The following is a 17,720-nucleotide window of genomic DNA, read 5'->3' on the forward strand; positions in this document are numbered from 1 at the left end:
GTCTTAATAAAAGATCCTCTGAGATTTATAATTTTTCCCAGTTTCCTTGATTCATAGGAGTAAATCAGGGTCAAGGTGGTCTGTGACTGTCAATGTCCATTCAACATGCAGCAGTCAGCACCTGTGTGCTTGTGCATAAGACATGTTCTCTGTTCTTGCACCATCTGTAACTGCATTGTGTTTATATTTGCATAAAAGTATGAGTGATATGTTTCTATGGGAATAAAACAGAAGGAAGTGATTAATCCTGCCTGTATGTAGTCTACAAAATAGACAGGGACATTTGAGCTGGGTCTTGATGAATGAGTAGGAGTTTCCCATGTGGATATGGTGCAGAAGGAATCTGAGGTTTAACTGAGTAGTGCATGACTTTTGCATGAGATGAAGCTACTGGATCCCTTGACTCTCCCTTCTCATTTCTTAGATGGATGACCAAAGAGAAGTATATTGGTATTCAGTTAGGTGCTTTCATTTCCAAAGAACAGAAAACTTAATGCAAACTGGTTTAAATAATAAAAAGATTGATTGTCTCATCCAATTGAAAAGCACAGAATTAGGGCTGAAATAAAATAAAACTTGATCCATTGGCTCAACAGTGTAACCAAGAACCTGGTTTCATTTTGTCTTTCTGTTCTGTCTTATGCTATGGATTCTTCATCAGAGGCTGGCTCCTTTTAGGGCCCTAAGATGACTAATGGAGCTCTTGGTGTTATATACTTCCTCTGTCATGCCTAAGAGGAAGGATGTAATGTCTTTGTGCCAGCAAAAGATCTGAAAGTTACTCTGGTTGGACTGGCTTGGGTCACATGCTCATGCCTGAGCCAATCATTGTTGTCACAGAACAGAGAACAGTGATGGAATCAGTTCCCTGGAAATTTATGGATCCCTAAATGGAATTTTGGGGACTGATGGCAGGAGGAAGTGGATGGTGGATTCTGGGAAGCCATCCATTGATGGGAAGGCATTACAGCACCATGGCTGTTGAGGGCAGTAGGGTATCTGGACCTTTAATTGTCAAGTTGATTGGACTGGAAGCTGCCCAGGAGGATTAGTGGAGCACACTTTTTGGTGTGTCTGGATGAATCATGGAGGTATGACTTTGGGGTCCATATCGGGTCCCTGGGTCCTTCCTCTCAGACACTGTTCCCCTGCTCTGTTTCCCAGCTGTCATGAACTGAATGTCTTTGCTCTGCCACACCCTTCTGCATGATGTTTCTGCCTTGGAGCCAGGTGATCATGGACTGAACCCCCTCAAATTGTGAGCCAAATTAGACCTCTTTGACTTTGAGTTATGGGTGTTGGGTGCTGTGTCCCAGCAACAGGAAAATTACTAATACAATAGTATATACTTCTGGAACATACCCATTGATGCTTGGTCTGTGGAACTTCAGACTCTGAGCTTCACCATAGGTAGTCCAGCCATTGAACTCCTCCTTTTTCTTTGTAGTCTCTTCCTAGTTTGTCCTCTGGAGAAACTTGCTTTGTCCTGAGATAACCACTCTTTTTTAGCACGTGATAAATTTATGGACAGTGTGCTCTGGGCATGATGGCATAAGAATCACAGAGAAAGATCTAGAATTTTATGCCAACTAATATCTTAGGACCCTTTCAGAACTGCTTGCTTCAAAGAGGGCAGCAGGTGTAACGCAGCATTTTTGAAGTCTCTTCCCAGCCTCCACAGGCAGCAGTAGACTCCCCACTTCCTGCTAATGTAGCCATGTTCATTTTTACTCACAAAAAAGGGCTTTGCACAGTGCCTTGCACTGATGAAACGAAGAAGTAACCCAAGGCCATGAGCTAGGGTGACACATTGTGTATGGATTATACATGGAGGCAGGCCTGAGTTTCAGGTTGGAACACTGCAGTACATCACATGGGCAAAGAGTATACTTTGTAACCCTACTGCTGAGTCTACATTCTGGCCGCCTTACTGTTTCTGAGCTGGGCCTGGGCTCCTGCCCTGGTTTTACCATATACCAGGCCTAGGTCTAAGTCTAGGCTTTGATTCAGAGGATTGTTTTCTGATGTTTCCTCTTGTCCTTTGGCTTCCGGTTCATTTGGGAGGGTGGTGGCCATTACCTTTAGCCTCACTTGTTTAATTTGTAAAGCTTAGGTACAAGTTATACCCACATCTTTGTTTTTTCATGCCAATAAAGAGAACTGTTTATTACTGATAACATTTCATTTGACTAAAACCACAAGAAATCCACATACAAATACATAAAGTGCAAATTCTCAGAGGCAGTAGTTTATAATTCACTCTGGTATTTTTGTAGGGAAAAAAAGGAATGTTGACAAAAACTGTTGAAATGGGGGTATAATTTTGAACTACTGCTACACACTTAGAAAAATAATTCATTCTTACCTGTATACATTTGGTTTGTCATATTTAATGATGTATAATAAGAGTTTATTTTAGCCTGTAACAGGAAGGCCTCATCATATATAAAAGCAGACTTTTGGTTTTTTAATATAAAGTGAGTCACACGATGAATCATAATATTGGGAAAAAACAGAGCAAATAGTATCAAATTAGTTGTAACTCACTTAGAAGGTACTATTAGTAAGCTCAAAATCACACTTAGACTAGATATCAAATCTACACAGATATTTTCTTAGCCTTTCTGGCCAGCAGCTTGCTTTGAATGTAAAATACTGGGAATTATATACAATTTCCATGTAGAAAGATGCTGTGCTCTCCCCACAGAAACTGAGTATTGTATCACCTATGAATTTCAGTAACGAGAGTCATGTAAAAAAAAACTGAATTAGAAAAATTAATTTTTTAATTTTAAAAGGCTATTTGCTTCTTTAAAATAAAATCCTTTAATTCCTATTAAAACAAATTAAGCAGTCTGTAACAGGTACTAAATTAGGTATATGGATATGAAAAATTACAAATCATGCTTCTTGCTCTCAGGGAGCTGACACACAAATGGGCACTCTTCTCTCTCTCTTTTTCTTTTAGGTGGCAGGGAATGATGAGTGCTCCTTCTTAGTAAAGGAATGCCAGTAAGTTAAAGAGAACAAATTGGCCAACATCTCAGACTGTATAAGAAGGTTCAACAGTAACGTAACTGTTTCAAGTCACCTTAACTTAATATTAGTAATTTAGAAGGGCAGTTTCTAAAGTGCAGGGAATACCGTCCATATATTCTGTGCTCATCTTTCTCATCCTGGGGTCAGTGTGTGTACCCCCAGGGATATGCAGCAATTGAGCATGCAGATGTTAGGAGAGAACACTGAGAGGCCACATGATAAACACAGTGCTCCTTTCTGGCAGCACCAGTTTCAGTGAAGATTGAAGATATCGTTTCTATATTAGAAGTTCTATTAAGGTGAATGCAAAATTTACTTACAATATAAAGTCTGAACACAAAATTTCCTGTCAATGGCAGGCTGCTTCTGATTTTGCTCTCAGACCTCCTTCCCCTTCATGCTCCTCTGCTTTATATATCCACATCTTATAGTGGGTTATTGGGTTAACTATTAATGATATTAATAATTATGTATGTACTGATTTAACACAGACATACATATGTGTATTATATGGAAAACATTTGGAGCAGTATCTAATAAGCACTACTGCTGTGAATAACAGATATGTCTTGTAGGTTTATCATAAGCCTAGAGACATTGCATATATACTATCTGGCATATAGTAGACACTTGAGAAATGTTAGCTATTATTAATAATAATTATGTAAATTGAACTGCTTAATAATAATGGGATCCTTCTGAATTGATCTATATGGTTTCTGGAGTGTTCGTTGCCAGTACTGTCCCTGTTGAACCTCACTGCTCTTTGTGATGGGGTCTTCCTTTTGTCCAGGGATTTCAGGGAAGGGCTGTATGTCTTCTAGGGTCCTATGGACAGGTGGTCATTGTCAGAACCAGGGCCTAAAGCAGTGGTGAGGAGCTGTCCAGGGCTGGTTCCACCCCTGCTCTTCCCCTATTCTGGAGGCTTCCCAGCTATTTGTCATAGCCTTGTTTGAAATGCATGTGGTTCTCATCCTTAATATCCTGATTGCCCCATTAATCTCCTTTAAGCTTCATGAAAAATACAAAGGGCTGGATTACAAATAGTCACCAAGTTCTAATTTTGTATTCAGGGGATTGTTTTCTGTGGACGTGAAGAGACTGATGCTTCCCAGTGTGGCAATTGGCTTTCCACCTTAGTCAGGGGAGCTGTAGCTTCCTGAATTCCCAACCAATTTACAAGGTTGCATCTGTATTTTGCCTCTGATATGTCTGTACCTTTTGTTGCTTCTCTCTCTCTTCATGTATTCTTCTTCCAAATGGTGTTCTACAGTAGTGCCCAGAGTGGGTACAAGGAAATTTCTTTTGTTAAGACCATAGCGCAGCAAGAAACCGAGAACTTACCTGGCATTCCTGAGACCCTGTCCACAGAACAGTGTTCACCCGGAAAGAGCAGTATTTGTTTTGTGAGCACAAATGCACACCCACACACAACACACACACACACCCCCACACACTCATCATCGTCATCATCATCATCATCATCATCATCATCATCATTATCATCATTCTCACCATTCTCCACAGTCCTGAAATTTAGGCTTAGTTCACTCTTTAATATGGTAGCCACTAGTTACATGTTATTCTTTTTTTTTTTTTTTTGGTACCGGGGATCGAACTTGGGTCCTTGAGGTTGTTCAGCAGGTGGTGAAACCACTGAGCTAAATCCCCGGCCCTTCACATGTTATTCTTTAAATGAAATTCCAAGTTCATCTCCTCAGGTGGACTGGCCACACTTCAAGTACTCAATAGCTACGTGTGATTAATGGCTGCCATTTTGGAAAGCAGAGGCAGAGAACATTTCCAGCAACACTTTGCATGAAAGAGAGGGGAGGGGCAATTGACATGCAGTATCACAGACCATCAACTAAATGTCCAAGCTCTCTGCTTATATTTCCCCTGCTATTTCCAAAGGACCCTTATCCCAGGAGACAGGAGAGACTATTGTTTCTTTATCTAGTGTCAGGATTCATTGATGATAGGATTTTTCCATCTTTCAGAGGCATGTCAATGCATGTTTTGTTCCTGAACCTGAATCTGCACTTGGGCAACATACTATATATTTTTCTACCCTTTGGTAACTGGTGTGGGTGTGGCCAGAGTCACTGTAGGAGAACTTTGTGTTAAAGAGAGTTCCAGAAAACTATGCAGCACATCACCTGCCAAGTTAGTACTGGTCAAACACTTTCAAATGTTCCTGTCTAATCTGAACGTTTAAGTTTATTTACTGTAGATCCTGTGGTGGACCAGTCTACTTTGGATAACACCCTTGAGTAATTCATCTTCAAAAAGCATACATTAGAAATGCTTGGAAGAACAGATTTGCTTTGGTTAATACTAGGATGCTGTTTGTTGCTGTTTAATTATGAAATACTAATAGATTACTCCATGGCAAGAGATCAGAAGAGATGAATGTCTCTGCATGAATATTGCAAAAACCCCACGGATTTCTTGGGGACTCTCTGGATTGAGTTTTGAGAGTGACTCATTAAGCCAGTTTGCAGAGTTCGGTGCATATACTCAGATGCGGGCTCTGGATTCTTCCATCCTTGAGGGGAGGGAAAAGCAGAGGATGGCACTGGCTGTCTGGACTAACAAAGAGAGTGGAGTACCACTCCCTGAGATTGGAGATGGTGTGACAGAGCACGGTGCAGGCAAGGGCTGCCCTGCCCAGCTGGCTTATACAGTGGTCCTTGGAGCCTCTGGTGAGTAACCAGGTTCCAGGTCACTTTGTCCCAAGTCATCTGTGGCCAGCTTACCACATCGGCTAGAGTCTGGCAGAGAAGATTCTGTTGATTTTTCCAGAGGCCAGAATCTCAGCACAAGAAGGCAATCTTCCTCAAATATCCTAGTACTTTTGAGTTCATTGTGGCACCCTGGCACAATTTCAGCCCATGTCAGGGGTCATCTTTTGGTGCCCTTTGACCTTTAATCCTTTCAGAGTTGACTGGTGTCATAAAGCTGAGAATTTGTTCATTATTGTCCCTGAAAAAACTCTTTAATGATTTATAGTACTCTCAACATATCTCAGAAATGAATGGAATAGCTTCTTACATTTTTGCAGCCTTTGGATAGTCTTCCGGAAGCCTTGTCTCAGTGGTTTTCAAATTCTTCTTTGATCCTTCAAAATCTTTGTTCAAATAACATCTTGGCTAGTCCCCAACATGTAGCGTAGAAAACAGTGCAGCTGGGGGAGCCCAGCCCATTGGACCTCTGCCCCCTCCTTCACAGCCCTCCTCTGGCAGCTGAGTCAGCCTCTGAGTCACCAATGAGCAATCCTTGTCCAGAGCATCACCCATTCACCAGGTGTGATGGTGACGTCATCACAGTGACTGGGGACTGCACCTTGGGTAAGGGAGGCCACTGAAGAGGAGAGAACATCCCCCACACTGCCATGCCTGGTCCAGCAATCTGTACTGGCAGGGTATAGGGGAAGAGACTCACCCAAGGTTACCAATGGGTAAGGATTAGAATCTTCGTAGGACTTTTCTTGAATGGAGCATATTTCTCAATAAACTTGAATTTTTCATTTTACTAAGGTTTCCTAGGTAGAATTAGAATTACCTAGTACCGATCTGTCTGTGCAGCTTGATCTAGAATGTGGCTGTGTGCACCTCAGGAATGTGGCTCAGAAGACGTCCAGGCTCCTCCAGCTTCTCTTGCTCTGCAAACTCAGTTGAGAACCCCTGGAAGCCTCTGATTCAGTCTACACGCAGGGCTCGAGGTCCATCCTGTTCACTCAACCTCTCCTGCCATGGCAGAACTAGTGTCCACAGACACATTTGGCTCCTGAACAAGGATGCACATTTGCTCTTTGAACACTCATTTGCTCTTGACTTTGTGTCATGTGCCAGATGCCTCAGTATTTGTGCCTGTGAAATGGGCATATACATCATTTATGTAAGGCTCATGGGAAGATTAAAGCTCCTAAAAAGAAATAAAGCTGGGCAACAGCAAATTTTCCCAAATAAATGTGGATCTTAGACCCAGAGAGTTAGAACAGCTTGCTTTTCATCTCAGAGGCAACTATCCCCATGCTCCATAAAATGCCATCCCTGAAACCAAGGAAACCAGGGCCTGGCCCATGGCCTACCTTTGCTAATGCTTTTCAAATTGACTCTCCGTGCAAGAGTCACTGATTGTTTTCTTATAAAGTCAGAGTCCATTTTCTAACCTGGATTTCCCTGACGATCATCCAGTGAGTTGGAGCAACTTGCTGAGCCACAGAATTACCATCTCCACTACAGAGAGGGGGCGATAGGCCCCTTTGGATGGGGGAGCATCTTAGACCATTCAAACTGCTATAACATGAATGATAGAAACTCATTCCTCATGCTTCTGGAGGCTGAAAGTTCAGTGCTGACAAGTTCCATGTCTGGTGGGGGTTCACTTTCTATTTCATGGGTGACATCTTGCTGTCACCTTACTCCTCCAGGTCTGAAATTATGCTTGTGACCTAATCATCTGCAAAGGCTCCACTTTCTAATCTGACCTCATTGGTGATGATATTTCCACATATGAATTGGGGAAGGAGGAGCCACAAACATTTGGACAATAGCAAGGAGAATTTCAAAGAGTGCATTAAGGAATTGATTGCAGAGCAAAGTAACTCCTCCTAAAAGACCAATCATTTGAAAAGCTGTTCTGGTTTTAGAATTAGCTCCAAGGAATTTAGTGCCAGAGTTTTGATTTTCTCAGAGAGAAAGCAAGAGGGAAAGAGATGTTGCTTTTGTGTGGAATCCAGCATTTTCTTTGCAAGGCCAGCAATGCAAGGATGTTCCCCAAAGCATAGTGGCAGCCTATCCTAAGAACGGAAGCACTTAATTTTGTCTAATTGTGGCAATTTCTAGGAGTCATTAGGAAATTCAGCAGCTAATGAACATGGCCCTCTTCTGTCAAATCCCAATTGGAATATTCAACCTTCTCTTTTGTGTACTTATCAGCTAAGGGAATTATAGAAATATATTTCCGGAGCCTGTTGGCAATAAGAGCAAAGAAATAAAAACTTCCTTTTCTCCCCCACAGGATGGATCCCATCAGTCCTAGTGGATGGCTTACCTGTGATCAAAGGGCTATTGATTCCCAGCAGGTTCTAACCTGGGTTTCCACTTCCCAGGATTGTGCTATGCTGACCTCCTTTCCTTGGTCCCACCTCTTGCTGAGACCCTGGTAGGCATCCATTCAGCATATGGCCATGGCTGTTGAAGTCTTTAGGTGAATGTACTTCTGATCTGGACCAGAGGACAGAAGACAAAGGATAGGGGAACATAACTGTTCACTTTTCTCCTCTCTCTTCTGTTTACCTTGTGTTTAATGCTTCTGAGCACTGATGGGAAGTTATTCTCTCTAAAGGGCTCAGGTATGCTCCTTCTCAAATCATATTTTTGGGCATACTGGTGACCCTCAAAGATTGGGGAAGGCTCCATGCTCTTTCAGCCTCTTGACAGTTTCTATTCAAGTTGAAGACTCAGAGTTAAGGACCAGCTTGCTAGTTTATTCCAGGGGTTTCCAGTGACTAGACTGGTGTGCTCCTTAGCACAGTTTCTGAAATATAATACCTTCTATGTGTGTTAGCTATTATTAGTAGTAATCCTATCAGTTATTATTTGCTGAAAGTTTTTAACAACATGCCAAGTGTTGTTATTGTCTCCTTCATGTCATAGAGCACAAGATGGTATAAGAATCCTATCTTGGATGAAAGATCACAAAGCAACAGTGGGGTTTTTTTTGTTTTTTGTTTTTAATCCTTCCAACAGTCTTCAGAGGAAGATGCAATTGGCCAGATTTGCAGAGGAGGAGGGTGAAGCTGGCCTGGGCAATGAAGGGATCAGCCGAGTCTCCCAACACATATGAGACCCAGACCCATGGCTGCTGGCTGCAAGCCCACTGTCCCCAAGCATCTTTGTAGAGCTACCCATGACTCGGCTCCTGATGGGCCCCAAAGATATGAACTTCATCTTAGCTCTCGTAGGAGGCACGTTCCACATTGATCTTCCTTTTGTAGTAAAGGGAGAGTTGAGTCCAAATCCTAATTCTACTCCTCCCTAGCCTTTGTGCAGGTCCCTTCACTTCTCTGATCTCCACTCTTTTGTGTTGTAAAATAGTGATAGCAGTACCTACCTACTTCTCTGAGCACACTGAGCTGAAGGATATCACATATGCAAATTCAAGTAAGTGCAAAGCTTGGCATATGATGAATGCTCCATGAGTCTTCACCCACAACAGCAGTGTGTCAGGCTTCATGCTAGGGTGCTTTCCAGGTGTGATCTCATGCAACCCTCATACCACTGCCAGGAGGTGGGTACTCTTCAATTTTCAGATGGAGAGACCGAAGCTCTCCGGGATTAAATGACTTGGTCAAGGTCATAAAGCCATAGACTGTGACACTGAGATTCAATCCCTAGCAACTTGACTCCATGGAAACATCCTTTGCCTTCCTCTTCTTTAGAGCCACATACTAGATGCATGCAGAATTCATACATGGGCACTTTCCATGGTGAGCAGGACCCTTGTCAATGAATTTCCAATCATTTCTGTGCTGGGCAGTGCTGTTGTGTGGGCTTGAGGACAATGTTTTTCATTCCAGAAAATACAGCAGAAATTGATTTCAGTTTTGCCAGGAGGCTGCACCAACTGCACTGTTGGGCCCAGTACTTCACAGATGACAACCCGTCCCTAGGTGCGAGCTTGAGCAGGCAAGGTCTGCCCACACAGAGGACTCCATGCCCCCAGTGAGTGAGTCTGTTTATCTATTTAACAGTCAAGGTGACTGAGCGGACACTTTCCTGTGAGACAAACTGAAGAGGTGCCCAGCCAGTTTTGGGCATTACAGGACCCTGCAAGAGCACACCTGAATGCGTTTCTAATCTGCATTCTCCATGTTAACTCTAGTGAACAACTTCAAAACTGCACTTGCCCTTCCTTCTGAGAAACAAGAAGCAAAACAAATGACCTGAGGTACCAGCTGTGAGACACTTGTATAAGAGGGAGAGGAGGAAAAGGAGAGTCCAAGATTATCAACATGCTTTCCTTACTAGGTTGACTTTCAGGGTCAAGGGTAAGAGCTAAGGGGGGTGGCTCTTAAAGGGTAGTGATTTGGATGTGATGAGCAGTTGAAATGTTTTTGTTTCCCAGTCATGAAACCACACCTGGTTTGTATGATTGGGTTTTAAATTGCTCAGTGGAACATCGCTTGGTTCAGTGGAACATCGCTTGGCCTGAATCTGTGAAGCCCCACGGCTCAGTAAGCATGGTTGCTGCAGCACTCTTCATTTCAAGGTTGCTCATAGGAGAATAGCAGCCTGCACTGTTCAGGGAAAGCCCTTTCCCCCAATATCCTTGTGTTACCTTCCTGGGCTCAGGGCCCTGGGAAGCGTTCCTGTAGGGGATGGGAATCCGGATCCAAGGTCAGTTGGCATATGAATGTGTCCAAGATTTGGGTGGCCCATGGGCATGGAGCCACGTGCCACCTGGGAGCTGTGGAAGAGCTGAAGGTGGAGCCAAGGTAGGTAGGGAAATGGGGATCCCTCATTCATTCATATAGTCAGAATTTATTGAGCACTGACTAGTATGCCAGGTATTGTTACAGGCATGGGCACAGAGCCATCGCCAATGGGGTCAAGTGGAAACACACAGTCATGTCTCAGATACTGAACTGTGGGAGTAGCCTATTGGAGAGGAGGGAATATTTGATTGGGAGTCTAAGAACTGTGTTGATGATGATCTTTCTATGATTACCTACCTTGGCTCTTCTCCCCTCTGCCAATTCAGTAGGGAAAGTACTTCTTTCCTTCCCTTTCTCCTCTCATAGCATCTATAAGTTGGTACTTTAGGATATTTAGTTCGCCTTTTCCCTTGGGACACAAGCATGAAACCCATCACTTCATTTGTTTGTTTGTCATCCAATTTTAGGACAGGAGAAGGAAGACCAAGGTCTTCTGGATCCTCTAGGTGAGAAATCCCACCTTCTAACTCTGTGATTTATCTTTTCTTTTAAAGATGCTAAATCCATGATTTCAGATCAGGAAGCACACCCTGGCAAAGGTAGAGCCGGATGGCAAGGAGTGTTTCTAAGTGCAGGATGTGTGACAAGTCTCATAGACAGCAAGGCAGATATAAAAGTTCTACCATATGAAGGCTTTAGGGCCATGCCTGGTGCCAGGAGCCTCGGGAGCAAGTGAAGACAAATAGCCCTGGGAAAAAAGGCAGAAACCAAGTCAGCCATCCATTCATGATTCATGCATTCAACCTACAAACATCAAAAAAGTATAGATTCTGGAACCAGACTACCTCTTTTTAAATAATGGCTGTTTTATTTATTGTTTTTGCAACACTGACCAAGTAAGTGAATTATTCTCTGTGTGTCAGTTTTCTCATTTGTAAAATGGGGATAATCAAGCATAATAAAAGAAGTTTGCTCTGTGGACTAAAAGAGACTGACAGTTGTGTGTGTTTGTTATTAATATCATTTTGTTTATTTTTTTATGTCCTTAGTTTGTTGCATGGCATTTGTCTTGTGTTGGGAATATAGCCAATGGGCCTTATATTCCAGTGGAAGATTCTGGTTATAGAAAAGCAAAGAAATTAGTAGATACTATACTTTAAGGTTGTGATAAGTGCTACATAGGCAACGAAAGAAGGTGACAGGAAGGAAGTGATTATGGACGAGATCCAGTAATACCTACAGAAGACAAGGCAACAGAGACAACAAGCAGGGCCCAGAAAGGTCATTCTGTCGAAAAGCATGAAATAAACAAGCATTCAGAATTAATAGGAGAGAGGAGAGAGAGAAAGAGAGAGAATCCAAGAGAACTGCTTGAGTTTCCAAGAGAGCCAAACAGGGTGAGCAGCCCCAAATAAATACATTTTAAATAAGATTGATTCTGGGACCAAATAAGCTTCAAAATAATTATTTCTCCTGGGAATGCATCATTATGGGTCACAAATGAATTCATCTTTTTGTTTTTCAGTACCAAATGTCTTTGACAGATGGATTAGTCCTCCTTTTTGCCTCACGTCTTTCACCTGATCCCATCACCTCCTGTTGAATTGAAATTAAGCGCCATTTATTTGGAAAAACCTATTAACTCTCTGCTTGTGTCTGGCTTACTTTGCATTCAGCCTGGCTGGCTTCGCCTTTGTAGGGTGTGAGCCATCATGTATCTCTGCTGTCTCTATTAGTGTCCCTTTTATTGATGCAGCCAAGGCAGTGAGGCTCACTGAATATTCCAGCTGCCTTTGTGCACTTCCCAGTTCCCATGAGTAGGCAGGATATGGAAACTGTACATCACTGCTGAGTTGCAGCAAGGGCTCTCACTCGGGGTGGTTAGTCTCCTGATGGTGCTGAGCAAAATGGCGGAACTTCCTTTTACTTGGCCCTGTAGTGGCCTGTGGAGTGGAACTGCTCCCTGGCTTCATGGGTCTCTAACTTGCTGGCTTCTCAAGGGCCTCATGACTGGTTCTTGTATTTTGTAGGTAATTGAAAACCTCTTAACATATGAATTATTTAGTCCTGGGTAGATCTGCTCCTAAATCTTTTTTCCTGTTATATAAAGATAAATTTTCCCCTTTCTAAAATAACTTCCTGCCCTGGTGACTTTGACCTCTGGTTTTGTTTTGTTGAATATATTTGCCATTCTCTGAAGTTGTCTTTCTTTTACATTTATGTATAATTTATGTCCCCTCATCTCTTTATACTTTACTGTGTCCTCAAGGACTAGAGCAGCAGCTGGCAAAAAGAAGGTGCCTGATAAAAATGGTAGCAAGCGAATTGCCAAAGTTAAATGAAGAAGATATAGAAATTCTAAACACCCCAATTACAATGAGTGAAATTGAAAATGTAATGAAAAATTTATCAACAAAGAAAAGCGCAGGTCTTGATAGCTTCACTGCTGAATTCTGCAAGACATTTAAAGAAGAACTATCACCATTACTCTTTAAACTCATCAAGGAAATTGAAAGGGAAGCAAGGCTTCCAAATTCATTCCTGGAAGCAAGTGTTACTTTGATTCCAAAACCAGGGAAAGACCCAACCCAAAAAGAGAACTACAGGCCAATCTCCCTAATGAACATAGATGCAAAAATCCTCAACAAGATTCTGGCAAACAGAATACAGAGTGTCATCAAGAAGATCATACACCCTGACCAAGTTGGATTTATCCCAGGGATGCAAAGATGGTTCAACATTCATAAATCAATAAATGTAATACACTATATTAACAGAGCCAAGGACAAAAACCATATGATCATCTCAATAGATGCAGAAAAGGCATTCCACAAAATCCAACACCGAGTCATGATAAAAATGCTGCAGAAAATTGGAATAGAAGGTTTTTATCTCAACCTCATTAAGGCTATCTATGAAAAACCAACAGCCAACATCATACTAAATGGTCAAAAACTGAAAACTTTCACGCTAAAATCAGGAATAAGACAAGGATGCCCACTGTCACCACTCCTGTTCAATATAGTTCTGGAAACATTAGCCACAGCAGTTAGAAAAGAGAAACAAATAAAAGGAATAAAGATAGGAAAGGAAGAAGTGAAACTGTCATTATTTGCGGATGATATGATACTTTACCTAGAAGACCCCAAAAAACTCTGCCAAAAGACTTCTAAACCTAATTGACAGATTCAGTAGAGTAGCTGGATATAAGGTCAACACTCAAAAAACAAGCCTTCTTATACACAAATAGCAGACTCACTGAGAGGGAAATTGGGGAAATAATTCCTTTTACAATAGCATCTAAAAAAATGAAATATCTAGGAATCAACCTCACAAAGGAAGCAAAAGACCTCTACAATGAAAACTATAGCACTCTGAAGGAGGTCGAGGAGGATATAGGAAAATGGAAAGACATCCCTTGTTCCTGGGTAGGAAGAACCAATATAGTGAAAATGGCCATAATTCCAAAACTACTATGTAGATATGTAGATTTGATGCAATGCTGATTGAAATTCCAACAATATACTTCACAGAACTAGACAAAACAATCCAAAAATTCATTTGAAACCAGAAGAGACCTAGAATAGCAAAAGCAATTCTAGGCAACAGAGACATGGCTGGGGGTATCACAATCCCCAACTGGAAACTATACTACAAAGCTACTGTGATAAAAACAGTATGATACTGGCAAAGAAACAGACCTGAGGATCAGAGGAATAGATTAGAAGATGCAGAAACAACTCCACACACACTCAGCCACCTCATCTTTGACAAAGGAGCCAACCACCCTCATTGGTGGAAAGATAGCCTTTTTAATAAATGGTGTTGGAAAAACTGTATTTCAACTTGCCAAAGATTAAAACTAGACCCATACCTATCACCGTGCACTAAACTGAGATCAAAAGGGATTAAAGATATAAATATTAAGACAGAAACACTAAACTTGTTGGAAGATAAGTTAGGTAGAACTCTTGAAGACATTGGCATAGGAAAAGACTTTAGGAAAAAAACCTCAGTAGCACGGGAACTAGCACAAAGCATCAACAACTGGGATCTCATCTTATTGAAAAGCTTCTGCACTGCAAGAGAAATCACCAACAGAGCTAAGAGACAACCTACAATGTGGGAAAAAAATTTTAGCAGCTGTATCTCAGACAAAGGTCTACTATCTAGAAAATACAAAGAATTGAAAAAAAACAGACCCCGAAATTCAAAGACCCAATTCAAAAATGAGCATCTGAAATGAACAGACATTTCTCAAAGAAGTAAAAGCAGCAAATAAATGTTTGAAAAAATGTTCAACATCACTGGTCATTCGAGAGATGCAGATGAAAACAACATAGATTCCACCTCACCCCACAAAGAATGGCTGCTATCAAGAAATCAACCAATAACAAATGCTGGTGGGGGTGTGGGGAAAAAGGAACCCTTCTCCATTGTTGGTGGGAGTGCAGACTGGTGCAACCACTGTGGGAATCAGTATGGAGATACCTCAAAGAACTAGGACTAGAGATCCCATTTGACACAGCTATTCCTCTACTGGGTATCTTCCCCAAAGAATTAAAAGAATCATACCACAGTGATATATGAGCACCCATGTTTATAGCGGCACAGTTTGTAATAGCTAAAGCTTGGAAACAGCCCAAGTGCCCATCGACTGGAAACTGGATAAAGAAGATGTGGATTTTTAATAAAATGGAGTACTACTCAGTCATAAAGAATGAGAAGCCAGAGACATTTATGGCTAAATGGATGCATATTGAGGCCATACTCTTTAAGTGAAATAAATAGGACACACATGTGTAAATACTGAATAGTTTCTCTAGTATGAGAAACTGAAAGTGTAAACAAGGGTTAAAATGATTAAAATGAATAATTGATAATTTGAAATATTAAAAGGTCCAAAGGTGTAGGGGTGGTGGGAGGAGAAAGGGAAAGGAAAGAAGGGAAAGGAAAACTTATGAGAAAAAAAAAATGGAAACAAAATCTATGTAAATAGGGAAGGGTGGAGGGGGTGAAGGGCGCACAGGTAATGGGGAAAAAAATAAGAACTAAGATACATCATGTACAGGTACAAGCACCCAATGATAAATGTAAATGTATTGTATACCTAAAATGTACCAATAAAAGAATAAAAATAAATAAAAATAAAAATGGTAGTGAGGGCTGGGGATTTAGCTCAGTGGCAACACGCCTGCCTCGAAAGTGCAAGGTCCTGACTTGGATCCCTGGTACCAAAAAAAAAAGGTAGTTAATGAACAAATGAATTCAAATCACCAGGGAGGCTTCCCTTTGCTGTGGTTAGGATGATACACTTTAAAGCAAGACTTTCCAGGCTCTAAATTAACTTACCACCCGTGTGACCTTGGATAAGTTAATCCCTGTGCCTCAGTGTGCTCTTCTGTAAAACTTAGGACAGGGCAATATGGCATGAGCTGCTTAAAGGAGTTAATATATGTAAAATCTTCACAGAAGTGTTTGATTCATAGGGAGGGCCAAGGAGGGATTGCCCTTGTTTCCAGTCAATGAGGAGAGGGACTGTCCCCCTCTAGGCCTTCAGTAACTGGGCACCTGACCTCACTGCTTCCCAATAGCCCCCTGAGGTCCTAGGAGGCAAAGGCCATGAGGCCTGGAGGCATAGAGTGTGGGGGAATCAAAGGTTTTCTTTCAAGGTTGAAGCTCTCTGAGGCCTGATGAGTCCCTGCCCCTCAAGTCTCTGTCCTTAGCAGCCCTTCAGGAGTATTTCCATAATTTTATTAAAAACCAGTGCATGCTGGCCAGATGAGTGACACATCCCAGAGATGGGGCTTTGCTATGCTCCTCCGGGCATGGAGCACTTGTTCATTTATGTGCCACCCGTGATGGGCCCAATCACAGCCACACACATTAGTTTCTGATTACAGCCTTGTTGAATTTCTCCTGACAGGAAGGAAATGAATTTACCTCATGTCACCTCTGTAGTTTGCAAGTAGCCCTGGCTTCTGATAATAGCACCTTTCATATTTCTTGTTTTTCTAAGGAGGAAGCCATCCTTATGCTGGCCACTCCTGCCCTAGTCTGGAAGTTAACTTGAGCTGATCCTTCATAGCCAGGGTTGCCCGGGAGCTTGTAGGGACCTGGCTGGGGTGTGGGGCTCACCTAGCAAGGGTTGGAGGCCATCTGTAAAATTGGGGTAGTAATAGTAGTTACCTCTCAGAGTTGTTGTGAGATTAAATGAACGAATGCATGCAAAGCCCTTAGTGCAGTGCTTGGCTTAGAGTAGGTACCACCTGTGTCTTTATAATTATTAAAATTAATTTTAAAATATTTTTGTTATTGCTGTTGTTATGAAACGGGTAGAGCCTGGAGTTCAAATATGTCTCTGCCTTTTAGCACATATGACCTTGGTCATATTTGTGAAATGGGTGAAGATGCCTTGGGGCATCTGAAGGGATTTCTGTGTGGTAGCCTGTGAAAAGCCCTGGGAAGAGCTGAACGTAAGCTCTTCTGATGGTGCTGAGCAAGATGGTGGAACTTCCATCTTCCTAGCCCCACTTAGCAGTTCCTGATGACTGTTGGTGAGCTGCCTCCCCAGCCAAGGGGAGACGGGGAGCTGTGGGACCTCCAGAGGCAAGAGGGAAGAGTGGCCAGGTAGGTTGGTGTTAGGTCAGAGGTCTTGCTCTCCATTTGGCGCTGTGAGCTTCTGAAGCTGACTTGTCTCTGAGCATACCAAATTTCACATTGTGCTAAGGAATGGTGGGGCAGGCCAGGCAAGGAGGCGGGAAGGATGCTAAGGATAGGTCTGGTGAGTCCTTCCTAAGGTCTGAAAGGTAGCTGATTGCTGGCCATAGTGGCGCATGCCTGTGATTCCAGCACTCTTGGGGGCTGGATTTCAAGTTGAAGCCCAGGCTAGGCAATTTAGGGATTTATTGGGATCTTGTCTCAACATTTTAAAAAAATGGGCTGGGGATATAGGTTAGTTTGAAGACTCTGGTTTCAATTTCTGGTACAAAAAAGGTGGCTGATAAGTCTGGTGAAGAAGGCCCATGATTCTCCTGAGGGTACCATCCCTTTCCACTGGATCCCCCACCTTCAGCAGGAAGCCACCCTACCCCTTCTGCTCCCCATCACCACAACTGCTAGCACAACTGTGCTTCTCTGACCTGGGAGACTGCAGAATTCTATGACACCTCTTCCAAAAAAGAAACAAACCAGCCTTCCTTTAATCATTTGTTCAGAGTTATGTGCTGTTTGACTT

At 42.3% G+C, this 17,720-nt stretch overlaps 1 protein-coding gene and 1 long non-coding RNA gene across 32 annotated transcripts in view; one reads left to right on the forward strand and one right to left on the reverse strand.

The window, feature by feature from the left end:
* Kcnma1 (potassium calcium-activated channel subfamily M alpha 1) overlaps positions 1-17,720 on the forward strand; it is a 732,631-nt gene that overhangs the window by 254,697 nt on the left and 460,214 nt on the right. The window lies entirely within an intron of this gene.
* On the reverse strand, positions 5,360-9,339 carry LOC110349583 (uncharacterized). Its single transcript, XR_002395611.2, has 3 exons — positions 9,160-9,339; positions 8,098-8,270; positions 5,360-6,911 (listed from the first exon to the last, which is right to left on the reverse strand). It is a non-coding gene; the product is annotated as an uncharacterized LOC110349583 (long non-coding RNA).

This window comes from Heterocephalus glaber, unplaced genomic scaffold (genome assembly GCF_053883595.1).
Source record: "Heterocephalus glaber isolate CG9 unplaced genomic scaffold, H.glaber_assembly_v1.0 deba00001497, whole genome shotgun sequence".
In the NCBI taxonomy this organism is placed as follows: Eukaryota; Metazoa; Chordata; class Mammalia; order Rodentia; family Bathyergidae; genus Heterocephalus; species Heterocephalus glaber.